The sequence below is a fragment of the Semicossyphus pulcher genome, unplaced genomic scaffold, assembly GCF_022749685.1.
Source record: "Semicossyphus pulcher isolate SPU_LCO1_2020_fin unplaced genomic scaffold, fSemPul1.0.p SCAF_14, whole genome shotgun sequence".
NCBI classification, from domain to species: domain Eukaryota; kingdom Metazoa; phylum Chordata; class Actinopteri; order Labriformes; family Labridae; genus Semicossyphus; species Semicossyphus pulcher.
Genome location: NW_027211648.1, coordinates 20,233,714 through 20,244,883, shown reverse-complemented (window position 1 = coordinate 20,244,883; position 11,170 = coordinate 20,233,714).

Below are 11,170 nucleotides of genomic sequence, written 5' to 3'. Positions count from 1 at the left end.
ATTCAAAGGTCCTTCAAAGGGACCTTAGCCACGATAGGCTGACAGTATTTTGAGTGACCGCATAGCCCCTCCCCCAATGTTTGCGATCCAATGTGGGAGAACGGCCGCACTGCACTCCAAAGTTGTAGAAAACATGGCTGCTGGGTTATTATGCCTTATATGTACGAGCCAGAATCCCCAGGAGGTATCGGAATGGTAAGTTGAAATCTTGACGACTTTACTACAAGCTGGTGCAAGAAGGCAGCCTGAGCTGAATAACGGCGAATGACGATTGGTTGATTTCAGCCAAAGCAAGGTTTTATGTAGAAACCTGATTGGCCCATTTCACAGGCCACCTTTTTAAATTTTTTATTCTGGAAAAACACATGGAATTATGTGGTTTTCACTTTTTCACTGTGAACAATAAACACCCAAAAATGTGAAACCCATGCAAAATATGAGAATATCCATTTAAAAGATACGGCCCCTTTAAAGAACATGGAAATCTTAAGGAAGTCACCTTTAAAACATGCCTTACATTTGCCTTTGGATGATTCAGTAAATACATTAAACCAAGAGGACCACCACAACCTCTGAGTTGTAATGTTACCTGTTAACTGGTCACACTGGTGCACAAGGGTCCTGAAAATCTGCAGGAGAAAACTGAGAAATTATTGAACAAAGTTATTGGAAGGTAGACTGAATATTATGTGAATATTGAATTGATTCGATTTCTTTATAGGACACTGATTGAGGTCCAGGTCTTGTCGTTACTGTTTGATTGTTGCAGAGAATAACGCTTTGGAACATTTGAATGGATTATGAAATATATGTGAAGATTGGTTCAGAATCTCAACAGTTTCTTGCTGGTTGGTAAAGATGATTATCTCTTTCTCAGATGTGTCACAAATTTCAAGTCGACTACTCTTGATCACAATAAAAACACATCAGCTAAAGGGTAACATTCAAATGATTCCCACTTCTTCAGTGTCAAAGAAAAGAGCAGAGACTGCTTGACTGAAAGCACATGTCCTTTTCAGATGAAAATAAATGCGATTGTTACAGCTACATATACAGAACATCTGAAGCATTGTGTTTCAATTCACATGCTCCGTCCCTCAGAAACTTTTTTTACTGAAAGATTTCTTTGAAAGTGACGGCATATTAGGAGACGGGCTTGAAGAGAAAATAGTTCCTTCTTCTTCCTAAATATTGAATCTGTGGATTAGTGACGGCTTGTTGCTGAAGCGATGCATCTCACTGGTTTAACATAATGTTCTGTAACTCATATAGCCTTAAATAGCATATGAGAAATGCATTTAACAAAATGAATAAGCATACCAACAAACATACACAACAACCACGTCTATTAGGAACATGTGTGAATGCATACCATGTTTCCACTATGTGTTATTATGTACGCGCCCATAGAGCTCCATATCCAGCATGTAACGAAGGTCAAGGTCTTGCAGTTTGACGTTTCATTAAATGTACAATTAAAATCGGTGTAAAAGTAACCTCTTGGCTGTTGGACACTGTTGTCACTCCTCATGTAACAGAAAAAAGCATTGCATCCAGTGTTTGTTATTAACCTTTTAAACAAGCCTGTTTAAACAACTTTTTTTTATGAACAACCTTTTTTTTCAATTATATCTTTTGGTTCCTTCATTTTGAGGAAATTTTTAATATTTTTACCTTCGAGCTCCATATTTGATTGGTGAACAATGACGCAAAAAGTCTTAAAGAACCTCTTTCTCTTCGATTCTGATGCACTTCAGACTGAGGAATTTATTGATTAGTCCCAAAAGAAAATTGACCTGCATCATTTGAATCATTTTTAAGTAGAAATCACAAAAATGTACATGTTTCGGCTTCTCGAATGAAATGTTTTTTCTGGTATTTTATGATGAAACCGAACCTTCCTTTCATGGTTTGGACTCCTGTAAGGACAAAACAAGACACTTTAAGATGCCACTGTGAGCTCTGGGAAACTGTAAGGGGACACTTTGCAGACAGTCGCTTTATTGAGAAATAATTGGTACATCATTTGTTGCATTCACAATCTTACATTTTTAGAATATCTTGTAAGACTGAAACATTTCAGTAAAACTCTTTGTGGCTGTGCAGGACATGACGGGTATTCAGAAATGTAGCATGAAAAGTGGAGTAATCTAAAAAATCTTCAAAAAAAAAAAAAAATCTTCTAAACAGTCAAAGTAAAATACAACACAATATAACCTAAATATCCTTTCACATGTGAGCATGAAACAGTGGCTGTTTTCTGCATATGGAACCTGTTCTTCTCGGTATGGCAAGATATCAAGTAGTGAGCTAAAAGCCATTCATGTTCAGTCCACAACAATTTGCCCTTTTTACTCACCAATAGCTCCCACGAGTGTCTAATAGGTTGAAGGAGGGTCTCGCTCCCTCACAAGCCAGAGTGACCTGCTTTTTGTCCGGACAACTTCCAATAAGAAAGGGTCACTGTTATTTCTTTGCTGTCCTGCATAAAAGTCTTTTGCATGCGTCTGCATTGTTCCTCCAAGTTAATTGAGTCACTAGTAAAAGAAAAATGACAGATTAATCCCCTATAAAAGTAGATTTCATGTGTATAATGTATACATCAGCATAAATATCTCACAGTTGGCTGTTGATTCTCTTTCCATATATATTTTTTTAAAATAGCAATTATTGATTTTGTACAAACCTGAATATAATGTTTGCTGTAAGTGGGGAGGAGATCATGCAGCACATGAAAGCGAGTGGTAAAGTTTAACACATTCATCCACAATGCTATTGGTTTGCTCTCAGATGTTTGTGTAATATATTCCTGCTTGCTGGACAAACCGAGGCCCTCGAGTGTGCGCTTTCAATTCTTTACTAGCCTACTTTTATTTTTATCAGTGAATAATCATTTAGAACAAGGTCATTTTGATCTTCTGCCTCAATAGGCCTCAATTAAATATTCATTCATTAGGATGTGGCCTCCTCAGCAGCTTCTTTGGTATGTGTGTTAAAGAGACAAAAGACTGTGCTTTTGATTACACAAGCTTGGGCTTTTTCAAAGAGATCAGGCGCCATTATATGGAGTTAAACAATCTTTTCCACTAATCAACAGAGATGTTGGTAAAGTGTTTACTTTGGCTACCATTAGTGATTTTGTCCTTGAATGTTAAAACAAAAAACATTCAGTTATTCAGTTTGCAAAGCCTAATCCAGCAGTGTCTCAAAGGCTTGTGTTCCATGTGCCGTGCTCAACCTCCACAACATGAATTTCAGCAATTTATCCGCAATTACGCCCCTTTGGTTCCCTATGGACGGGGAATGTAGAATATATTTACTAAACTTAAATTTGTAACAACATTACATATTAATGCGTACAAAGTATCAAACTCTGGATAACAGTGTTTGCAGTATTTAAAAATACCGGTGAAGTGTTCATTGTTGTCCAATTCTTCAGGTAATGACTGAATACCTTCAATACTATTACCATCAGCTACAGCCTCAGCCTGATAAGGAGCTTCTGAATTTCACTTGAATTGTTGCTGTATAGAAACTACATCTTCTAAATTTAAGGAACGGAATGTCTTTTACACAGACCCAATTTTACATGTTTGCCCCACACAAAGAATAAGCATTTTACACAGCACAAAATCACCAGCTTCACGTATTACAGGCTACTTGGGCCGCGTCCAAACTACTTTACTTTCTTTTAATACTTTACTGTAAATTGGTAATTGTACAATTTTCGAAGCTAATTCTGAGTGCTGTAAATCTCACCCTAACAAATACTAACAACAGCCAGAACAGTAGTTACCCGGACATGTTCACTACTTTCTGCAAACAATCTCACAATGCAAAGTGTCATACTTTATAGGTTTAACAATTACAGTCACACAACCCCTCCGTCACACTAAATGACGTGTATGAAATCTCAATTTACTACTAGAGTAAACTATGGTGTCAGCATAAGAAGCAGAGAATGAGTTTACAGGGGACACAACTGCACGAGGAAGCAGCGAAATAGAACTCTCACAATTGTTCACAGTGCCATGTGAACAATTGAATAGACAGCTTATTGTCTTCTTTAGGGCAACAAAGGGTAATGACTTTGCTCCCCTCTAATGGAGAATAACAGTTTACTTTCACAAGTGTGAAATATTATGTTTGGTACATTTGGGCCCCATGTCATTATGTAATAAGCATTAAAACCCCATTACTTTTAGAGCACCTTTTTTTACCAATAAAATCAACAATGATTTTTTTCTGTGTATCTAACAGGCTGCAGTCGCTTTTCCACATGTTCCAAGAACACAGAAATATTATATTGAGGTTAATGTATATATCAAAAATATTATTGTTAAAATACTTAATACTTAAAACACCAATTTTTCTTGAATATTTTTTTTTTTTAGTTTCCACACCGCTATTTACTTTTTTATGCTTTCAAATGTAGTAGTTAAAATACAGTAGCATGGTGTGTTTTGCTCACAGTGTGGATATTAAAGCATCTGTCTTCTATTATGATCAAATTAAATCACCTTTAAACTGTATAAATGCTGTATAGGTACTGCACTCTTAGGGGACAGGATTTTTACCTAAAACTCAGGGCATCATAAATCTTCAAAATGTTCAACTAGCCGTTATGACAGCACATTACTTCAAACCATTTTACTGTGTCTCTTCCAACCCTGTCAGCAACAAAGTAACAGTGGCAGGAGAGAGGGACTGTATTCACTTCAGACTTAACATGTTGAAGAATGTGCTCCATTTCAAATAAACCAAAAAGAAAGAAACATTAGTATTCCCAAAGGTTTATTTGGCTATTTTTCCAGCTAGTTGTTGGAAGTTAGTTTTGTGCTCTGATTAATTTTCGTTTTCCCTATATGGAACATATCTGCAGCCCTGCCATTACATTTATCACTTGATTCAGCAAGTATCTGAAGCGCAGCGGCTGAACAATAGGTCCAAGGATGATTTGCACATGAATGACGTCTCTGAATGAGAGTGGGTTACAGAGGAAGGCTGTCTCTCCATAGCCGGGCCAGGAAGGTTGGCTCCCCTCTGCCCCCACTCCAAAGACCAGGTGAGATTCTCCGACACAAAGGGCCAAGTGAAAATCTGTTCAGCATGGACGCCTCAAACCCTTATTATGGTGATGCTTTATGGAGGGTTTCAGTGGACGTATATGAAAGCACTGGGCTGCTCCTCTCTGCAGCTGGATGCTACGTCTTTATGGATTGCTTATATATGTCGAAAAAGCTTTGATCTTTTATACAATAGTATATTTGACATTATAGAATTTTACTAAATGTGTCACAGTTTCTATTTATATGAGGAAGCAAGCAAAATCATTCAAGATTAACATGTGCATGTAGAAAGAAAAAAATGGTTATTCTTAAAGCTCCTGTCAGGAGTTTTTCGCTGGTTATGAAACAGACTGAAATTAATTCTGATGACTTTATATGACCTACAAAAACAAACCAGACCATCAACGAAAAGATTGATTATTTCTATATATACACGCTGCCTTTGTTTACATTTTCCAGGGCAATAATTTAAAGTGAGTGATACATATGACTGTTAAAAAAAGCAGGATATGATTTTTTGTTAAAAACCTCCACTTAAGCATGTACAGGACAAAATCAGCAAAGCGATAAGAGGTATGGCTTTGTCCACAGGGGGTGCCAAAATCAACACAAACCAAAAGTTCCTCACAGGAGCTTTAAAGAAAAATTAATCCCCTAAAATTCACAATCTCTTTAATAATTAAGTTGTTATTTAATATGGCTGTGCTACCATCAATATTTGTGCTTTTTTTTGGTAAATAAAGGTGATTGATACCACTCAACTTAACACTATTTATGCTGTCATTTTAGTAAATGATTGGCCAAATCCCCACACACATGCTCTAAAAAAGTGAATGGCTTGCAGCAGCTATAGAGACACCGGCAGAAGATATGGTGACAGAGGGAGCTGACATATAGCATGATAGCTGAAGATAGCACCTGGAACATCATCAGAAAAAAAGATCTTGTGTAAATAGAACAATAATAAGCACTATTTTATTTCCCTCAACATTAATAATATTGGAAACATATTTTAGAAAATTGGTGCCCAAATTATTGCAGAACAAAACTCAAAGTCAAAGGTCAACAATGGTGCTATATTAATCTATGTTAAAAACAGTAGCTTTTATAGCTTAAATACTTGATAGGTGAATTGGTTGCCTGGTTGCGTTGATCAGATGAAAAAAGTAAACAAAACTCTTGCACTCACAAAAAAGTAGTCCTCTTATTTATTACAAACAAACCCTTTCAGCATTAACGGCCTTCAGTGTAATTTACATGACTTTATTCCTTATTCAGTGTTTCACCCTCTGGCTCTTCAATTAAAGTATGAAGACTCAGCACTGAATGAACTGTACAATTTGCTAGTCACATTGTAAGAAATTTTGAGCAGGTGCATGATCTCACACGCCACTTTGAAAACACCATCACACTATTACATCATTCTGTCATCATTTGTGTTGTGCTTTAGGCTTTTTTTGCACGTGTTTAACACAAACGTATTCTTATCTGTTAAGCTGAGTATGTCCCCTCAGTGGAATACTTACAATAACAGTGACATTTATTAACTAATTCACAAGGAAATATGGTTATTTGAAGGACATGATTGACTAATAAGCCCAGGTATTAGTGCATTTGCTCACCTTATTTCCTCATTTTTCTCATTTGATTAAAATGAACTGAATGAGATAAAGTTCAGGAGTCAGAATAACCTCCAAACATGCCTGCAGTGAACATGACCAATGTGCCCAAGTGTTAGCCCAGCCTCTAGTCCGCTCCTGTGATTCAAAGTCTGAGGGGACAAGAAGGGCCGGCTTTGCTGAGCCGTAATGAAGAGACCTAAACTGGAGCTGTGGTCAGAGAGCTCCAAATCTAGATTGGCAGATTCCTGCTCGAGATGCTTCAAATCACATTATAATTAACCGCATTTAGGATGGAGAGCAGAGAGTCCCTGCTTAGAGCTATTCCCATGATTCTCTCTCTCTCTCTCTCTACCTCACACACTCTCCCTCTGTCACTCTCTTCCTCCGTCCCCATCTCTTGCTGTCCCCATTTTCAGTTGGGGTAATTAATATGGAAAGATGGAAAGGCATCATATTCTGCAAATTCCTATGAGATTGGCTTGCAAAAGCTGTTAAAGCCAAGTAGGCAAATTAGTATTCATGCAGGTTTTCCTGTTGCAAGTCATCTTTCCCTGTGGGACCAAGTAGTAGATTGGGTAGACAGGCAGCGCTCATCCTTGATTATGTGAGCAGAATGCCACCACAGAGCCGGAGCCCAGCAGGAAAAAAAAACATTCCTTAGGCAGTAAATCAATTTCTGTGACCTGCTAAATGTAATTGACTACACTCTAATTCTTTAACCCTGTGTATGAGGGTGAAAACACATCCTGAGGTAGAATGATTACCAGCTATTATAAAATCCATGGTTTCTGTATCAGTTAATAACCATTTACGGCAAAATTATACATAGTGACAGTAAACAATTGCTTTAATGCACTAGTCATGTCTTTGTTTAGTCAATCAGCTGGATCTCAGAAATCCACCTATTATTCAAAATAGGAAAATGGTTCGGTAAAGAGTTTTTGCTTTTAGATACATGGAAATTTGTATGTAAATTGAGATGTTAATATTTCAGCTTGTGCTGAATACGGGATCTGGCCTTTAATGTTATGGTTCATACACATAGGATTCACTGGGAACATTTGAAGCTGTTAGGCTGCATGAAATGCTTTGGTGATTATGGATCCACATTATTGTAGCTTTGGAGATTTTGCACAGCATAACGTAGGCAATAAATATTTGATTATGTGTATATATTGTCAAATACGACAGATAATGCACCATTTTGTTGTTGTTTTGTTGTTTATTCTCTTCTGCTTTCAGATTTCGCTCAGAATTCAATTCAAATAAACACACATAATTGTGTTTCGCACAAAGACTTTTAAACCTGCAAACAAATTCTGTTATTTGTAACTTTCAAGACTCTTTTTTTTATCTACCCAGTTTTTGAATCCAAGGCTCATTTGACAGTACATGTGTCCCTCGCCTCAACTTGACCAGTTGTCAGCGGGCCCAGGACATGAGCTCTGACTTTGGCCGGATTAATTAGCAGTCCATCCTCAACAGTCCGCTCCCGCATTCCTATTAGACCGAGCTCAGCAATCTGCTGGAAGGTAATTTGGTGCTCCATGCACACAGGGCGCAGCATTGACACCTTATGCTTCGTGATTGAAGGCAATCTCCTGGGGACAGCGCTAAATTTATTCATGGTGCGCTCTCCCACAGCCACTAGAGACGTGTCTGTGCCTGTCTGCCACACATCCACAGATTTGCTGCTCTGCATCTTTCCCCGAATGCACAAATAATACTAAATGATCTAAGGGAGTTGTTGCAGTGTCTTACAGTCCTATCCTTGCAGGGACCTGTGGTGATCTCTCAGTGAGTTACTTCCCCGTGCTCCATACATGAGTCTCTGAAATGATGACTGGTGAATGTTATCGCATTTACAAATCTTCACCCTCACAACCTCTTCCATTGTCCCTTGGGAACACACATGTTAACAAAGTTACGTGCACACATGTCTGTTCTCTGGGCCGCTGGGTCACAGGAAGTGGCATTAATGTAATTCCTTGTTGGTGGCTGAAATCTGTTGCTAATAGAGATGTTAGCAAAGGTGATCAAAGCAGATTAGCCCAAGACACATCAGCGGGATTGGTCGGACTCCCTGTCCTTAACACCGGCTGTTATCTGGGAGTTAGCACGCCTGCTGGTCCTCACTTGGAGAATACAGGGTCAGCCATTAGCATGGAGTAGAAATGCTAATGCTCAACTTGAATCAACAGAGCCCTGACTGCCTGCTGACGTTTATTTACTGCTAAGGTCTCAAAGCTGGTATTAGCCAGTGACACAAACAGGGGAACTGTGGCTCTGCTAAGCTTTTTGGCTAGATGGTTAAGGGCACACAAAGTCACTACAACTAAACGAAGGAATGGCACATTTTCTATAAATAGGTGTGAGGCTGGAGCATAATATCCTGTCCCTGTTTGTATTCCATGTGATGCAGTTCAGCCCAGAGCATCACAAATATTACAATCTGCCATTGTGAGGCAAAGGTGAAAACGCACTATTAGATGACAGTAGTATCTCTGAGAGCATCATACACCCCCTCGACTCTCACAGTGATAAAAGGAAGTACGAGCATCACTCCTGAGGATGCAAACTTGTTTGGAGTTATTGAATCATCAGAGCAGAAGAGGCAAACAAGAGCCCTCAAGTCTTGCAGCGCTTGAGCTGGAAGAGGTATTTTGACAATTAGCCCTATGAATTTGGTTCCCTCGGCATCAAAACATGAGTGCTATCAATATTTGTCACACAATACACGCACATGCTGTTCCACAGACTGAGGTTAGTCTATTTCCTTTGGTAAATAACAATATTGTACTGTAGAGCAGACATGTAACGGATCTTTTATGAGAACAGGCACGAGATATGAGTGTGGCGTCATTCAGCTCTAAGTGTTAGTACTGATTTTCTGAGTAATTATTACATTGTCTGTGGAACAAATGTAAGTACCTTAATAATCAGAATACAGTAGCCCTATTTAATTAATTTTTTGTTGATGTAACTATCAATGGTAGAATCAGCCTGAAAGAGAACATGTATAACACTTCATTTGCATAACAATAAGAGACAGAATGTATAATGTAATAGGCTGTAAAATATAAATCAGTATGAAACAAATGCATTGCATAAGGTTAGGCTGAGTCTGTGTAAAATCAGTCAGTACAATAAAGATTTCAAGTCAAACTCTGGTCTTGGCCACAACACAACAGTTAAACTTTTATCCCATGAATAATAGGAACTACAATAAATGAGCTTTTGTACACATATTTGATCCATAATAACAGATAAAAATCGAGAGAATTTGAGAGCAGCTAAACAGCAGAAAAAGGAGGCCTTGAACAAGTGTTAAAATATTTTATAAGAAATAGTTTTATAAAGTCATTTCATGAATAAAACAATGACAAATGGATGGATGGATGGATGGATGCATGAATAGGTGGGTTGGTAGGTGGGTAGGTGGGTGGGTGGATGGATAGGTAGGTTCGTAGGTGGATGGATGGATGGTAGGTGGGTGGGTGGATGGATTGATGAATAGGTAGGTCGGTGCGTGGTTGGATTGATGAATAGGTACACTGTAAATAATTTTTATGTAAAATAACAGTAATGTGCTGGCAGCACAGACTCCAGCACATTACTCCTATTTTATAGTATTCATACTGTGAAATGACTTAACAGCACTTTACTGTAAAAATAAAATGCAGTATTTTTCTGTGTATTATTTGAATTTACAGTAACATTCTGGTTAGAGGTTTACTAGTAGATTACTTTAAATTCTCACTGTTTACTGTAGACAGGCATAATTAATAATACAATAACTCAATGTAGCAGTTTAGAATATCTAAAAAATAATCTCAGTGCAATACACATTACAACTTTATTGTTCTGTGGGTTACAGGCGTCAAAATAAACAATTGTGCAAAATAAGGAATAAACGACTTAGAAAGGATATAAATCAAACAAACTTTTATTTAAAAGGGCATTGTCAACATAAATACTGCTACTTTAAAAAACAAAAGGCAAAATAACTGTTGGATGAACCAGAGAAACAGGCCAAAGACATTTTAAGTGGCAAGATAAAAGCTGCATGTTAGAGACTGCCCCATACTAAATGTGAAAACACCTTAGATACAAGTTGTAACTCCTTCTGAATTTTTAGTATTATTATAAATGACTTCTAACCAAACTTGAACTTGACCTCAGGTCAAACAATGGGGCTGAATACCAAGGCTAACTAACTAATACCAGAAATACGTGTTTAAGCCATAACAAACCCTGTGAGGTATGCTGAGGTTCTCTCAAAAATCAGTTGAATATGTCTATTATTTCTACATTTACAGCAATTTTCTCAGCTGTGAAAATATACATCAGTAAGAACATTTAGAAAAACTTTAGGTAGGCTCATGTTTTACCTCCTAAAGAGTTCTGTTTGGTAGGTGCATGCTTAACTTCAGGGACTTCTGGGTGGCTGTGACAGTCCTAATTCAAAGAGGAATCTTC